At 35.4% G+C, this 18,291-nt stretch overlaps 1 protein-coding gene across 13 annotated transcripts in view; it reads right to left on the bottom strand.

Moving 5' to 3' along the window:
• Positions 1 to 18,291, bottom strand: part of BBX (BBX high mobility group box domain containing) — a 379,187-nt gene that overhangs the window by 232,011 nt on the left and 128,885 nt on the right. For 9 of the 13 annotated variants that reach the window (XM_043994822.1, XM_043994815.1, XM_043994820.1 and 6 more), the window contains one exon: positions 1,374 to 1,448. The exons of the other annotated variants lie outside the window; for them this stretch is intronic. The gene's annotated coding sequence lies outside the window, so the exon portion shown is untranslated. The remainder of the gene's footprint in view (positions 1 to 1,373; positions 1,449 to 18,291) is intronic. 13 annotated transcript variants of the gene reach the window in all.

Here is an 18,291-nt window from a genome sequence, read left to right as displayed (position 1 = left end):
ATTTCAGAAGCATCCATAGGCTAGCCAACTGAAATAGTATACTAAGAGTAACTGGAACCCAACTAGAGAGAAACCTAAATTAATATGAATTCTTGACTTTCTACTTTCAAGAGAAAGAAGCAGGTGTTAACACAACAGAGTCAATTCCGTAGCTGACAGATGGGGTTTAGTCTTAAAACAAAACAAACAATAAATTCCAGGCTGTGCTCTATGGTCACTTACTCAAATATTCTACACCATCTATATCTAGTCCTAGGCAATGAATGTTCAGAATGATGAAAACAAAATCCTCAGTCACCAAAGACATATTAGATTATATGCAGCAAAGACAGAAAAGCAGAATCAGATATTTTAGAAACGTTGCTTAAAAGGTTGAAACAAAATTAATTTTCAGGTCAACTCTGATTTAATTAAGCAATTCAATTAGCCAGAAAAAAAGTTAATTCCTTAAGCTTTGAATCCATTGAGATTTGCCTATGATTATTCTAATTCACAGTGAACTATTTGCAGATGAGAATTCCATTTATTTTAATAGTATGATAAATATCCAGTTAAGTATCAAGAAAGAAAACACTTATTTATTTGGATTGGGGAAGTATTTTATTCTAAGTATCAGTTTAAGTAACTGCCATTAAAAGTTTAACTGAAGATGTTTGTTTTCAAATATGGTTTATCAGCTAGTACTACTATTCTCTAAAGCCAGTGTTTTGAAAATAAAATAATTTAGGTCTAAGAATACAAAGTTACAATATCAGTGAGAGTCAATGTTTTATGTTACTTGACACATATGCATTTTAAATCTTACCTTTCCCCCAACTTCATTGAAGGGTATGGGGGGAGGTGTTAACATTTAATGTAAATATGATCTCCACTAGATACATGATTTCAGCCACATAATTAATACTTAATAATACTGTATAGTAAGAAATTCCCCACACTGCCTTAATAAGCGTAATCAGTTTTGCAGGACTAAAGCAATATTTGGGGAAGAACCCAACTTTTAAGGAAACAGATTGATTTAACCAAATCAGGTATTTGGCCTCTAGAATTTCCCTGATGCTGAATAATTTGGCTTTCAATTGTGGAGAAAAAAATTACTGCATCTTGAAGCAATTCATTAAAACAGATCATCTGAAAGGAAGATTGAACTTACTTGATGATGAAGGTTAAATGCCCTTTTAGAAATTGCAATCAATAAACATAGGTTCAGAAGAAAAAAATTCTAAACCAACTGTCAACACTTCCTTGATCAATACGGAAGAGGAACCCAACAACTGAGGAAAAGCTGAGACCAACTCTGAAACAACATATTTCTTGACGGCTTCACTGTTTCCAGGTACTTAAATAAGAAGCACCTTAAGTGCTGCCCTTACCAGGTTAAGTCACGACGTTCCATTGTGATTTCAATGGAACATCAGAACTTCCAGCTTCTGTGATGCGCCAGGATTCTGTGGAAGACCCATAGCAAAGTGGTTACAAAGGTGAGCCATGAAGGCTGTTCACACAAAGCTGATACACTCCTTTAGCAAAACGATCCCTGACTTAAATGTATAACAGCCAGACAGTCAAGAAGAGGGAAACTAACCAAAAGAGGGTCCCACTATCTAAATAAGTTATCTAAGATGTTTAGAGTTAGGTTTGATTTACCAGAAATGAGAGGAGTGGGACCCTTCTAAAAAAAAATTATAAATTCTCTAGAACAACTTGGATTTAAACTGGTATCCGGACTGAATGCTAAATTACTTTGAATGATTAGTTCAACCAGACTTGAAACACATATTTAAATATATATCAGTATGTAGACATATATATGCGTATATATAATATATATATAGGTATATGCTTATAATACTAAAATATAAATAAAATACATATAAATACATGTGTATATGTATTTAATTGCCTTGAAAACAAGGAGAAAAGCCTAGTAATCCAATAAAAAGTTGGGGAGAGGAAGAAAGAAGGAAAAATAATAGAAAATTTAGTTTGAGTCTTAAAAGGCTAAAAGAAAATTGTTAAAATGGTCAGACTCAATAATAGAAACAAAAGTAACCAGAGAGTTTTATTTAATAATATATTAACTGTGCCGACACATCTAAATACACAGTCATATTCCTTATTAAAAAAGGAATCTTTTCACCTTTCCCATACATTACCCATTTATTTACTTCATAGGCTAATAAACTCATTGACTTCAAAACCAAGAAGGTAAAGAAATTACTTCCAACCATTAATATATGGTGATAGGATATTTCTAATCAATTCAGAAACTAAAAATCCACTCATTAGATTTTGGCTATTCCAATACTCTAAATCATTTTATGCACTCACAGGAAAGTGTTTCCTAATTTGTTCCTATTATGTACAAGGAATGGAACGTACATATGAAATACCCAAATGTGTAACTATTCACATCTGAGTAATGTTATCTCAAATTAGATGATTCAACTGACACCCAATGTTATTAAAAGAAACAATAGCCGGAAAATGAATAAAGTATTATCTGGTAGTGTGTGGTTATACACAATATATTCATTCACTCGTTTCTTTGACAGCAAGCAGTAGAAATCTTTCAGGGGAACATACAAGAATTGTTTAAAATTAACCACTTATATTTTGACTGGATTTTGTGAAGGATTTTTATACTTATATTTTCAACATCTAAAGACATCATCTGGTTAATTTTTTTAGATGTTAAATTTAAATGAAAGGTTGTTATAATAGTATATCATTACTAATTATTATAAAAATAACCTGTTAGGTGATATTAAAAATAAATGTTTCAAAGAATGTTTCCTATCTTAAGAATATTTTTATATGCTTGAACCTCTAAAGGAAATTTTATAATTTTCTTTTAAAGTAAAACAGTTTTTCTTTTAAAGATACACCATAACTAACAAAGCTGGGGCCAACATTGCTCATAACTTCTTACAGTCTGATTTGAATTCTTTTACTACTGTTAAGATATATTTATTGTCCATCTTAACAATTAAATACATGTTCTTTGGATAACTGGTTATGCCAAACCACTTCACCTATGCCCCATTTCTTCCCTTTAGGCTTAAAAAAAAAACTATATAAAAAAAACTATATAAAAGATACCTTTACTAATCCTCAAAAAAAAAAAAAACTATGCTAATTTTTCAATCTCTAGATTACTCTTGGATGGCAATAATGTTGATCACTTCCCAACTCAGAACTGCCTTAATAATACCTTTTGGGAGGGGACCATTTATTTATGAAAACTACAGATGTTAGAAATAATTGAAAACTGAAGATTAGACTGGCTACTCCAAATCAAATAGATCCTACTTCATAATGTCCTCCTTTTTTTCCCCTAATGATCATCACTTACAGATGATGATATCAAGTTCTTAGTCAATCAGTAGGCATTTATGAAGTGCCTAGCATGTGTCAGACACAGTACTAAGTGCTGAGAATAAAAAGAACAGCAATAAAACAGGACCCACTCTCAAGAAGTTCACGGTCTAAGGTGAGAAGCAATATGCAGACAAGTAAGTTGTAGACAGGATAATTTTTTTTAAGAGATAAGGCACTAGCATAAGGAAAGATTGGGAAAGGCTTCTTATGGAAGGTATGGTTTTATCTGGGACTTTTAGAAAGCCAGGGAAGCCAGAAAGCAGAGATGGTTAGGGGAAGAATTTGAGAAATGGAAGGAAGTTTGTGAAAATGAATGGAGTCACAAAAAGAAAAGAAAAGAAGAGGAGAGGAGAGGAGAGGAGAGGAGAGGAGAGGAGAGGAGAGGAGAGGAGAGGAGAGGAGAGGAGAGGAGAGGAGAGGAGAGGAGAGGAGAGGAGAGGAGAGGAGAGGAGAGGAGAGGAGAGGAGAAGAGAGGAGAAGAGAAGAGAAGAGAAGAGAAGAGAAGAGAAGAGAAGAGAAGAGAAGAGAAGAGAAGAGAAGAGAAGAGAAGAGAAGAGAAGAGAAGAGAAGAGAAGAGAAGAGAAGAGAAGAGAAGAGAAGAGAAGAGAAGAGAGAAAAGAAAAGAAAAGAAAAGAAAAGAAAAGAAAAGAAAAGAAAAGAAAAGAAAAGAAAAGAAAAGAAAAGAAAAGAAAAGAAAAGAAAAGAAAAGGAATGGAGTCAGGAGATGCAGTGTCCTGTTTTAGAATAAGTCATCAGGTGACAAAGGTCTTGGGAGTTGGGGGTGAGGTGTGGGGAAATAAGTATAAGAAGACAGTAAAGTTGGAAGGGTCCAAGCTATGAAACGATCTGGATGCCAAACAGAGGAGTTTATATATGATCCTGGAGGTAAAAAGGGGACATCAAAGTTAATACTGAAGTTGATTGAATGGGGAGAGACATGGTCAGACCTGTGCTTCAGAAAGATCCATTTGAGAGCTCAGTGGAGAATAGACAGGAATGGGGATAGATTTGTGGTAGGGAGAATGACCAGAAGACTACTGCAACAATCCAGACATGAAATAGTGTAGGCTATAATGTCAGGGTGGTGATACTGTAAGAGGAGAAAAGAGGACACACAGGAAAGATAACAGGGCAGCTACGTGGCATGAGTGACCTCTTGCAAAGGCACACTGGGCAGAAGGGCAAGTCAGGTAGAAGCAGGTAGATGCTGAGTCAGCAAAGATATTCAGGCTCTCCACTTGCTGTTACAGCAGGGCAGCTGAGTGACCCTGGGCAAATTACTGTTTGCCTCAGTTTCTTCATCTATAAAATAAACCACAGAAAGAAATGGCAAACCACTTGTGAGAAAATAATGGGGTTTTGGGGACTCAGACCACCCCACACACACACACACACACATAGAAACTCCTAACTAACTAAAGGAAGTTAACTAACTTAAGACCACCTTATCAATGGACTTGAATGCTACCAGCCAATTAGCTTGGAGCAGTGTGTAGGGACCGCCTCTCTTCTGGACCTGCAGGGAGCTTCTGCTCTCACAGGCACAGGAACTTTTTTTTTTTTTTGGCCTAAGACTGGTAGGTGAAGGCTGCTTTTTCTCTTCTCTCTCTCGTAGATCCTAGCTAGGCTTTCCTATCTTTCAGAAGCACATGTGCTCTTTTTACTAACATTTAATATACTTTAATAAATGTTTAATGCCCCCAAACTGGTGCAACAGCCTCTAATTTTTAAGTAACAAATATATTAGAAACCCCAGCTAATTTTTCCTACACTTGGACAGAAATAGGCGACCACCACATTAAATTTTAAACGTCACACACTCCAGAATCTTTACCAAGAAAACCCCAAATTGGGTCATGAAGAGTCCGACACGAGTAAATAAAAACAAAAATGAAAGATAACAGAAAAGGTAGAGTGAACAGGACTTGGTGACTAGTTGGATATAGAGGGGATGAGAAAAGAAGTTGAGGAATATACTTAGGTTGGAAGTCTGGCTGATGAGGAAGATACTAGTGCTCTCCAAAGTAATATGAAAGTTAGGAAATGAGGAGGATTTGAGGGGAAAAATAATGAGTTCAATTTAGGACATGACAAGTGGGATATTCATTTATCATCTCTAGGCATATGATTCATAGAGGTACAGTATAGAAGTACCAAGTTTAACAGTATAGAAGAGGAGAAAGAGGGCCTGGGCAGAGCCTTGGGGTGACATTCATGGTTAGTGGGCATGACTGGAATGAAGATCCAGCAAAGGAAATTGATGCAGAGCAGAAGAGAATAGGCAAAAAGCCATCATGAAAACCTAGAAAGAAGAGATTATCAAGGAGAAAAGGGTGGTCAATACTGCTGCATTGTGGTCACAGACTGCAGGGAGGCCAAAGAGGATGAGGATTGAGAAATATCGTTAGATCTGACACCATATACTAAGATAAGGTGAAAATGGGTACATGATTTAAACATAAAGGATGATACCCCTAAGCAACTTAGGGGAGCATGGAGTAGTTTACCTGTTAGATCTATGGATAGGGGAAGAATTTATAACCAAACAAGAGATAAGAGAGTGTTATAGGATGTAAAATGGATAATTTTGATTACATTAAAGTAAAAAGGTTTAGCACAAACAAAACCAATGCAGCCAATATTAGAAGGAAAGCAGAAAACTGGAAGAAAAATTTTATAACGATTTTCAATGATAAAGGCTTCATTTTGCACACATAGAGAACTAAGTCAAATTTATAATATTATAAGTTATTTCTCCCTTGATAAATAATCAAAGGCTATGAACGGGCAGATTTTAGAAGAAATATGAAAACATGCCCTAAATCACTACTGAACAGAGAAATACAAATTAAAGCAACATTGAGCTACCATCTTACACCTGTGGTAAAAAGTTTTAACAGTCGGTTAGATAATGGAGAGATGCCAGTTTTTCAAGGACCATCCTTTCGGGGAAGAGACCAATGGCATGAGCTACGCACACCAGTCCACCTGCTGCGCACGTCAGACTGCCTGCTAGCACTCCACTTCTGGGGTGCGAGCTTAAAAGGCAAGGAGAGAACAGAAGTGGGGACTTTTTCCTGCTCTGCTGGTCTCCTGACTGCGCTGCACAGGCTGATGCTGATGAGAGTTCGACTGGGCCCAGCTCGCGGTTAGCAGCAGCACGCGCTTGACACGGTCTCTCTCTCTCCCCAAAGGTGGCCTTCGGCTTTTGGTGAGTTTTATACGAAATATCAGATGTTGGCTTTTTTTTGTTTGTTTTGTTTTTTCTAGTTAGAGCTTTTATTTTAAGGGCTAAAATTCTAGCTAGTCTGTCTAAAATATCTAATGAGTGGTCGTCAATAAATTACAAGCCTTAGCAAGAGTTAGACTTTTAAGCATTTATTAAGGAGAATAAGAATTTGGTAAAGAGAGAAAGAAAGGCCTAGATTCCTATCTATTAAAGGGAGAGCACATTTTTAGCTCCCTTCTCCGCCAGAGTCCCCAGGAAAGAGACTGAGACCGAGCGCCAGTCTCTTCCTTCCTCCTCCCACTAGCCAGCGTCACTTCCTGACGCCAAAGAAAAGACTCCTGGTCTTGCCCTCAAAGACCTTCGCTTCATGGGCAGAACTCTTCTACAGTAAGTCTCCAGCAGGTGGCGTCATTCCAATCGTTACACACCTATCAGATTGGCTTAATATGACAGAAAAGGAAAACAACAAATGTTGGAGGGAGTGTGGGGAAACTATAAAACTAATGTACTGCTGGTGATATTGTGAACTCGTCCAACCATTCTGGAGAGCAACTTGAAACTACCTCAAAGAGCTATAAAACTGTGAGTACCCTTTGTCCCAGTAATACCACTACTAGGTCTTTATCCCAAAGAGAAAAAATAAAGGACTTATATGTACAAAAATATTGTGATGTTTAAAATCTAGCCTAGAGTTCCTGATTAAAGCAGGCTCCTGGAGGAAGACTTGAGGAACAACCCAACCAGGCTGGAACTCTAGGCTAGATTTTAAACATCACAGTTATATATATTATAGCAGCTCTGTTTGTAGTGGCAAAGAATTGGAAACTAAGGAGAAACCCATCAGTTGGGGTATGGCTGAACAAGTTGTGGTATGGGATTGTAATGTAATATTATTGTACTATAAGAATGATGAGCAGGATGGTTTCAGAAAAAAATTGGGAAGACTTACGTGAACTGATAAAAACCAAAGTGAGCAGAAAGAGAATACTGTACACAGTAAGAGCAACATTATGCAATGATTGACTGTGAATGACTTAACTATTCTCAGCGATACAATGATCCAAGACAATTTCAAAGCACTTATATGATGAAAAATGCTATCCATCTCTAGAGAAAGAACTGATGGAGTCTGAATGCAGATAGAAGCATACTTTTTAAAAACTTTATTTTTCTTGTTTGTTTGGGTTTGTGGTTTTTTGGTCTGTATTTTCTTTCACAAGATGACTAATATAGAAATGTTTTGCATAACTTCACATGTATAACCTGTATCATACTGCCTAATTTCTCGGGGCGGGGGAGGGAGGAAGGGAGAGAAAATTTGAAACTCACAATTTTTAAAAGTGGTAAAAATTATTTTTAAATGCAAAAAATTTAAGAGATTATAATAACATATGAGTAACTGAGTGGTACAATGGAAAGAGCACCAGACCTGGAGTCTGACTTCTAATCTGGCTTTAGATGTTTACTAGCTGTATGACCTTGGGCAAGTCACTTAACCTCTCTTTGCCTCAGTTCTTCATCTAAAAATGGGGATACAATGGAGATGGAAATGGCAAAATCATTCCAGTATCTTCACCAAGAAAACTTCAAGGACAAAGTAGAGTAAAAAAAAATTGAATGACTAAACAACAATTAATTTTATTTATATATATGTATATATGTATATATGTGTATGCAATTGTATTGTACAGTGTTACCTGATTAATTATAACATTAATGTCATATTAATAATTAAATTCTAATATACAGGGTGCTTCAAATGTCAATGTAGTTTTAGGTTATTAAACCTGCACTAAGACTTTCAGGATACCCTGGATTATATTCTTTTTTTTTCCCCTTAGAAAAAGGATCAGAAAAGTAGTCTCCAATGTAATGGTTAACTGGGTCCTATAGTTTGCTCTCCTTTTAAATTACAATTATCTAGGACATTTCATTAATATCTGAAAAGATTTTGCTTTTGGGAGTGGTATAGTTGGCTTTTTGTGTTTATGTTTGTTTTGGTGGGGAAAAAGAATGTCAAAGTAAAAAAAATAGTACTCTTCAGCCCTTGTAAAAACAGTTTCATTCATTCATTTACTCTGAAAACACTTCATTTTAGTAAATATTTGTCTACAACTATGTGCCCAACATTTTAAGCAAAATACCTCATTTGGTCAGTGTGGAGCCAATCTTTACCCCAAATTGATATTAACCGATATTCCCAAGCAACAAAGTAGTCAGAAGGGAGCATATCCCCTTAAAAACTTTACTAGATAATTAAAAAAGGGAATCTGGAACATCTTTTGAAAATGGCCCAAGGCTCTCTTGTATTTGAATACACCTATCCAGAATGGAAATCTAGAGAGGCATGATGGTAAGACATAGGAGACCTACTGTGTATCTATTTATGACTAACTACCCTTGAGCTCCTATCTCATGTGAAATGGGAAGTTACTAAATATTTGTTAGGTGTCAGCATATGAAACAAAAGTAATGGGTGAGCATCTGGCCTGCACTGCATCACTTTAACTGGTTTATTTTGATCCATGCCTCTAAATTCAATGAAGCTCCAAAACAAACAAACAGAAAACCCTAAAAGCTAATTCTTGCCTACAATCATGAACTACAGTGATAACTTCAATAAAATAATGAAAAGTATGTCCCTGAAAAAGCTGAGAAGTGATATCAATGCTTATCACTGAAGGAACCGTCACAAGCTAGCTAGAAGAATGTTTTTTTTTTAAACTGTCCATTCTTCTGAAAAAAGAATATGGTGCTTTTTATATCAGAATAGAACCAAATAGAGAAACTGAAGAAGCAAATTCAGCTTTAATGTTAAAAATAAGTTCCCACTTCAAATGAGAATATTTCTAATCTGGGAAATTGTGTTATATCTGAAAGTCAATAAAGGTGTAGAAAATACCACCTAAGCACTCTGTGACTGACTTGCCCTTACAATAAGCAAGCAGCCATGTTTCAATTTGCATGCAGCAATCTAAGTTTTTCTAAAGTCACTTTCTCTTTTTAAAAAACATCTGTCCTAAAACTGATAAAGATAAACTCATCCATTCTCCAACTCAAGTCTTTCTGACTCTAGACCCACTGCCCCATTCACTAGCTGCCCCTAAGGCAACAAGACTCAGTCAGTCAATAAATATTATATTAAATGTTTACCATGTGCCAGACACTATCCTAAGTACTGGGATATAAAAGAGAGGTAAAAGCTTTTCATTGCCCTCAAGGAGTTCACAATCTAATGGGAGAGAGCATGAAAACAAATATATACACATAAGCTATATTTGTTGTTGTTCAGTAGTTCAGTCGTGTCCAACTCTTTGTGACCTCCTGGCCCATACTATACAGGGATTTTCTTTGTAAAGATACTGGGGTGTTTTGCCATTTCTCTAATCAGTTAAGGGAAACAGAAGTTAAATGACTTGCCCAGGGTCACACAGTTAGTAAGTGTCTGAGGGTAGATTTGAGTTCAGTTCTTCCTGACAGCACACCCAATTCTCTATCCACTGAGCCTCCTAGGCAAACAGAGGTTAGGTGACTTGCCAAAGGTCAAAGAGTTATATATAAGAGAAATGGGAAATAATTAAGAGAGGAAAAGAACTAGAATTAAGAGGGGTTGGAAAGGCTTCTTGTAAAAGATGGGGATTTTAGTGATGACTTCAAGGAAGGCAGTTGGCAGAGATGAGAAGGAAGGACATTCCGGGCACGGGGGACAGCTAGAGAGAATAGCCAGACTTATGAGATGGAGTAGCAAGGAATAGCAAGGATTCCAGTATCACTAGGTCAAAAAGTACGTAGCACATATCAGGGAGTAAAATGTAAGAAGACTGGAAATGTAAGAGGGATTAGGTTATGAAGGACATGCATGCCCAACAATGGGTTTTGCACTTGATCCTGGAGGTGAGAGACAACTACTGGAATTTACTGAGTAAAGGAGTAACATGGTAGAACTTGTACTTCAGGAATTGAAGGCCAAAAGGAGAATTGATGGGAGTGGGGTGAGGCTTGAGGCAAGCAGAGCCACCAGCATCCATGGGATGATGAAGCCCTGCACCAGAGAGATGGCAGTGGCACTGGAGAGAAGGGGGCTTATACAACAGATATGTACAAAATAGAGGTGGTAATTAAATTCTTGGGCACTGAAAAGAACACTAGGTGACGTAGTATAGGAGGAGAAAAGAAGATAGCCCAGGACAGAACCCTGTGGGACACCAATTGTTAGAAGGTGTGATCTGAATGAGAAGATGGTCAACAACATCAAAGGCTGCAGAGAGGTCAAGGAAAATGAGGGTGATCAATAATGTCACATGCCATAATAATGTCACACAAGCTCCTCCTATTGGGGGTCATGTGTTTCTTATTTTTTTAATTATCTGTTTTACACACATTTATTTTGTTTCTCTCACTTCTCTCACTGAACAACAACATAAAAGGAAAGTGGAATCCTCATAATAAATATGCATAGTCTGGCTAAATAAATTCCACATTGGCCATGTACAAAAACATGTCTTATTCTACCTTTTAAGTCCATCACTTCTCTGGCAGGATGTGAGTAGTATGTTTCATTTTTATTCCTTGGGCATCATGGTTTATCATTTATCAGTGTTCTAAAGTCTTTCAAAGTAATTTTTCTTTATAATGTTGTCATATGTATAAGACGTTCTCCGAGTTCTATTCACTTCACTCTGAATCAGTGCACAGAGTACCCTGCATTTTAAACTTTTTTTTTTCAGAACGTTCTCATATGCCAAAGGCTTTCAGTTTGAGAAAATAAGAATACTTTCATAAAAATATAACAAGCCAGAGCTGGAATTCCCTTAAAATTTTGGGAGCCAACTAAAATAACTAACATGTAATTATAGGAGATCTGCCAAGTTATTTGTACCCTGTAAAGTAATGTAAAACATATTGACAGCTATAGTCAGAACAGTCTGGGTTTCTGAATGTATCTGGAATAATGTAAATGAAAGCACTTCAAGACATATAAAACACAATCACATACAAAGTGATTTTATAAATCACTAACATTGCTTCTATTAATTAATAATTGAATATCTATAGCCATACCTTTGAAATACCCATTATTTCACCCTTTCTAGCTGATTTACACTCACGTTGGAGGCCCTGTATCACAAACTATTCCCAGAATTCTTACATTTCAAATTCTAGATTCAAATAAGTTGTGCCCCACCTTTGGAATATCTTCCACTCATCTCTGCTCCTCAGAAATTGTATATTCTCTGTTAATATGACTTACCAAGGTCTTTCTCTTTCTCAGTTGCTTGCTCCTTCTCTTTCCCCATGCTATCTATCCATGTATCCCCCCAATCAAATGTAAGCATTTTAAGGGTAGGGATTGTTTTGGGCATTCCCAGTCCTGGCAGAGTGCTTTGAGTGTAGTCAGCACTTTGTAAATGTATGAGTTAAACATAATTGGCATCACTATTGCTCCACTATTATGCCCAAAATGTTAAAAGACTTCAACAAAGTCCCCCCAGCACATGGGTTTCGTCGATATGTGTGTGTGTGTGTGACAGAGACAGAGACAGAGACAGAGAGACAGAGAGTGGGGGGGATTAATATTCCCTCCTTTTATTAATGGATTAGAATACATAAAAATTCAACCCCCCAAGAGGCCTAAAAAGACATAAAAGACCTGTATCATTCAGATTTTCTTTACTAGTCCTTTTATTTCGTTATTAATGTTATTTCCAAAATAAGACTATCACATAAAAAACATAATTTTGCTCTTTCCTAGTACCAGCCACTAAAATTTAATCTACAGTTTGCTATCTCTAAATCCCTAAAAGGCTCAAGTGTATGTTCCTTTAGAGATTCCTGTACTTCCTCTCTTCTGCCACAACAGTTAAATTCTGCTAGGAAAGATACTATCAGACATCCTTAACATGGAATGAGTCCAGTCGTAAGAATACCCTTCCCATTTGAGTTTAAATAAGACAAAAAAAGAGTAGATTTCCACCCCCCCTTTCTTTGTTTTTTCATTGTTGGTTTCATTTTACAGGACAAACATGTAAAGGATCCCTTTGCATTTCAAAACATTTTAATACAATCTTTTTGTATAAAAGTCAGAGTCAGTTTTCATATACTAATAAGAATATGCTCTTTAAAAAAAAAAAAAGCTAACAGAATCAATGAAGGTGAGTCTAATTGCTAAAGTATGGACAATAATTCTCTACAAATGGTTCACTCCTGTAGGAATTCCTTTTATCAATTAAAACAACATTGTCCTACTTCTTTCCAGATTATATTTGCAATAACAGCCTCTGTACAAATAAATGGTCCAAGTGGTTATTAATCCCCAGGAAGTGTTCCTATGCCTCAGCTGTATTATTTAGGTGGTGTTCTGTACATAATTTTAAATATTTAGTAACTAGCCTCATTTAATTTGTACAATTTTCCTAACATTTCAAATTAAAAATTCAAATGAATAGAAGTATTATTTAATAGTTTCTAAATATTCCCAAATAAAATAGAAATGAATGATCTTAGAGAAGGATATACTTTGCCATGAGTGTGTAATGATGCATATAATATTCATAGTTCTCACACCTGCTAACAAATGGTTTGGGGATTTTTGTTTTATTTTTATGGCATATCTGCATTAGCGAAATCCAGATCTGTTACAGTCATCATTTCTTTTCCTTTTAAGAAATGTCTTATATAATAATCCATAATTATATCATAATTCTCTGAAATTGCCTTAGAGGCTTCAGTCAAAGCCTAAAGTAGTTATCGAGACTAAAGCATAGAAATAGCCAAAGAGGCCTCAGAAAGTTGTACAATAGCAGCCTCTGGAGGTGGGCTACAGATAATAAGGAGCCATTTTATAGAAGGAGAGAAGTTACTATTTTTTTTTTTTACCCCATGAAAACACTAAGAATTTACCTGCATACTGTAGCTGGCATACTTTTCTTTTACCATACCTGCCAATCCATGCAATTCCTATGTTTGATTTTGCCCCTAGGAGTAAGCTATTGTCAACAGGGAACAGCTGTTAGCAGTTATCAGATTTTAGTCAAAATATATAGGGAAATTACTTTATGTCAATGGCTAAAAACAAACCATTGAGCAAAAACTAGGACAAATACCCCAAGACCCAAAACAATATTTTTTCTGAACCAAGAACAATATCTAAACTTCAAAAAAAATTCACCTAATCAATATGAGGTACAATCAAAACTGTGTATTTTCTAAAACTAGTAAAGCTGACCTCAAGATATTATTCAAACTGAAACTGAGACTACACTTCATTCAAAGTTTTGCTTTTATACAACTGCTTTGATTTTGTAAAAGTAACTCATCTTCTGTCAATTAACTAAGTTCCCCAATACTTCCTGTTATAATTTCAGAGATGACTTATCTTCCCATCTAATTTATCACAATTGACAGCAATTTCTAACAAGTTTCTAAGTGTCTTTATCTTACCCTTTCTGTCAGAAAGTAAGGAATTTTATATAAAAAGAATTTGAAGAGTCTGTAAAAATTCAAAAAAACTATAAACATCTTTTTTGTAGAAGAAAGAATTTTTTATAATAAAAATAACCCATTAAAATTTCTATGAATGCGTGTGTGCGTGCGTGTGTGCATGCACCTGCGTGCACTCATGCATGCATGCAGAAGGAGCAGACAAGATGGGACTGGCCAATGAGGAGACAGTCCTCAAGTTTGAATTTTATTTTTTCTTAAAGTAGGTAAAACTGTAGAGTACCTGTACCCTTGCAAAATTCTATAGCACATTAAACATACACACACAGACATATATATACTTACACATACACATATATTTATTTGCTTGTTTAAATACGGTACTTGTCCTGTGAAATGTCATGATATTAAAATGGCATATTCCTTAAAAGAAGACAATATAGATTGGCAGATCTAGTGTGAATATGGAAGAAACTTTCCTATACTTCCATCCACTGCTACTTTTGGATATGACCCAATGTTCAGGATACAAAGGAAAGAATTGTATTTAAATGTAAATTTAGACTTCACGGTTTATTCCCAAAATCTAGCCACATCAATAAACATTTCTACAGTGTCCTGGAAATTCAAAGCTGGTCTTTGACAACACTTCTAAAACTGAACCTGTATTAATATTATTGGGGGAAAGAGAATGGTAAAAGCCTAGAATGCTGTTCCACTATGTTTATTCCCATTGCTGCCCGTGCCCACCCCCACCTACCCTATATAATACATTCTCACCCTGAAGCATGAACTTCAACTGAATGATACAAAACAGGAGAGGCACCATTAGCTAACACTAAGATTTTCATATTATGAATTTAATGAAAGGCAATTACTACTAAAAAATAATTTTAAAATTCTCAAGAAATGTAACTTTTAATCAATATCCTACACTTTTATTGGTCCTTCAAAAAGGTTTATTGGATTAAATTAAAACTGAAGGAGCAACAGCCTGTATGTGTAGGACATACACTAACTTTGGCTCCAGCTTTCCTCTTTCTGATCACTAGGGAGTTTATTGCTTTTAATTTGTATAACTTGCTCATGAGATGTTTCCAAAAGCCATTAAAAACTTCCTCTCCACCTTTCCACAGTAGAAAATGCCATCTCTGTTGTGATTATTGCTGATTTTAAATTTCTTTTAACAGTTTTCTAACTACTGTACTTCTATTAAAGTGGATAAATACATTTCTGGAGAAATAATTTCTTAATCTAAAAATTAATAAACAGATGCCAAATTTTAAAAGATAAGGTAAGCCTCTGCTAACTAGATCTTCCTGTATGTTCATACAGATAAGTAATATAAACATACGCGCACACACACACACACACACACATCTGGAAGCTGAACCATTGATTTTATTTTTGTAATTTTCAAGAAATTCTGGGAAAGCTACTTCTTAATTGTGCATAGGAGTTGACCATGTAGTATTCTCCTATTATGTGTACAGTTGGTTCTGATTAGTAAAATACATAGCTCTTTCTGGACAAAGCTTAACCCAAAAATTACACCATTATGTTTAAATTATATGTAACATGGTCCCTCAGAACACTTCCCCCATCTTTTGGCTGAGAACTAAAACTGACAACTTGGATTCATACAAACTCATTTCATTGTGAATGAATCTGTCAGTTCTTTTCTTGTTTACAGGTTTTAATATACAACAGTAGTAAACATCTGAGGGATAAGAGAACATGAAAGTTACCACTTCAAGGAATTCAGTGATTCTCAAACATTTTTGGTCCATGAACCAGTTATTTCTATGAAAAAAATACCCTGAAGAACACTGTCCACAGAGGCTATTTGTAAATACAAACACCTTGCCAGAATTGATAGGCATTGCTTGTGAGAAAGACAAATATGAAACTGTGTTTTTGGTTTAATTTCATTAGTAAAAACTGTATTTCATTTAAAATCATGAATCCAGGCCAAAAATAAGGATGAGTGTGATAATCATGCAAACATAAATACTATGAGAAAGAACATGTACCATTGCCTGGATGACCAAGAGGAACAACATAATAGAGAAGGAAGGATGTTATGTTCCGACGTGGGTCAAACATGGTGAACTGCTGAAGGATTTACTTAGAAGAAAAAAATCTTTGGAATGTGAGACTATAAATATCACAGACATGTTATGTAGCATATTGTTAGTGCTGGAATTATTTTTAAAGTTATAGTAATAACAACAGCAACTAGTTAAACATCTTAAGGTACTAAGGGTTTAGCATATGCTGGTTGCGACTCAGAAGTCAGGTAAAAGGCTTCTTGAAATCTGTCAAATAAAGGAGGAATTCGGTACCAATACATTATTATTTTTTTAACATAATAGTCATGCTTAAATTATACTAAATTAAATCCCAAATAAGATGAAAAGGCAAAAATAAGCAAGCATAACCCATATTTATAGAGAAATATTCTTTTGAATTCCAAGTATTAAGATCATTTCAAACTACTGCTGTACTTAAAGTTGCAAATGGTTGTATTTTCTTTTTTTTTTAATTATTGAATAGAATTTTATTTTCCAAAATATATATAAAAACAGATTTTTAACATCAATTTTTTTTTAAGTGAGGCAATTGGGGTTAAGTGACTTGCCCAGGGTCGCACAGCTAGTAAGTGTTAAGTGTCTGAGGCTGGATTTGAACTCAGGTCCTCGTGACTCCAGGGCCGGTGCTCTATCCACTGCGTCACCTAGCCGCCCCTTAACATCAATTTTTTAAAACTTTGTGTTCCAATTTCTCTTCCTCCTCCATTCCCAACCCCCACCCACTAGAATTCAAGCGTTTCAAAATAAGTTATACATGAGTAGTCATGGAAAACATCCCCACATTAGCTAGGTTGTGAGAAAAAACAGTCCAAAAAACCCAAAACTTCAGATTGAAGAATTGTCAAAGAAGAGGGAAAAAAAAATGTGTTTCCATCTATTTTCAAATACTATCAGTTCTTTCTCTGTAGATGGGCTGTATTTTCTAAGTGAAGAAAGAGTGGTAAAGTGACTTGTCCATAGGCACCATTTGAGAAGCAGGGGTAGAAATAAGATTGCCAAGGAGTACAGAATTAACCTAAAATTGAGGTAGCCTTTCAACTGAACTTTTTCTTCACATGAAAGAGAATTGAGTTTTCAGACAAAACTTTATAAATATCTCAAAAGAAGAGGCTACTTAAATCATGGGAACTCAAAGGACCTGTCATAGGTCCACATTTGATTGGGGATTTATTTTCTAATTTATGATGTAGAGACATAGAGCCACATTTTTATTTCATTATCTTATATAATTGGCCTGTCAGCATATTTTTAGCTAAACTTTCAGGGTGGTAAAAGCGTCCTGGAATTAAGGGTTGTGAGGTTAATATCTTTACAGGTTTAATATACCTCATAATTGACTCCCTCAGGGACTTTGCCATCTTGCCCCTGCCTGGGGGACAATCCCTTTCAGCTAAAATTGTATGTCTCAGAGAATTATTTTGAAGGCAGGAGAAAGAACGATTTTATCAAGGCTGGGCTTTTTTATATCAGTACATTTTTTGTCATTATTTAAACCTCTCTGAAGGCTGATTTCCCAAACATTTACCTTACAAACAATAATAACAAAAACAAACAAACAAAAAAAGGTCTAGGTACTTAAAAAAGGAATTTATTCACTAAAAATAAACCTGGAATTGAATTATATTTAGACATGCCTGAATACCTTAATGAAAGACCGACATAGATACAAGTAGAAACAAGCAGAGTGTTTGCTAGGTCCTATAATTGGAAATCATTAGGTCCTGATTGCCTACTCTAAAGAGGGGAGTTGACAGGGATGGGAATCTGAAAGTCACTTAATATTGACTTTGAAATTTGTTATATGATTTGTTCTTGGAGTAGAGACATCTTCTGAAAATGTAAAGGCACATGTAGGTGCTTTTAATTCTAAAAAGCCATACGACATATACATATTAGAACACTATTAATTAGGTTTATTTAGGCTAATAAAAGAACTACGTATTCTCTGAACAGTCAGTCAACAAGCATTTATGAAGTGCCTACTATGTGCCAGATACTGTGCTAAGGATATAAAGAAAAGCAAAAAAAATAAAATAAAAATCCCTGCTTTCAAGGAGTTCACAGTCTAACAAGGGAGATAACATGAAAACAATTTATGTACAAATTAGATATATACAGGATAAACTGAAGATAATCAACAGAGGCAAG

This window comes from Dromiciops gliroides, chromosome 3, assembly GCF_019393635.1.
Source record: "Dromiciops gliroides isolate mDroGli1 chromosome 3, mDroGli1.pri, whole genome shotgun sequence".
NCBI lineage: Eukaryota > Metazoa > Chordata > Mammalia > Microbiotheria > Microbiotheriidae > Dromiciops > Dromiciops gliroides.
Note: the sequence above shows the minus strand (reverse complement) of the source record. Positions and strands in the feature narration are given on the sequence as shown.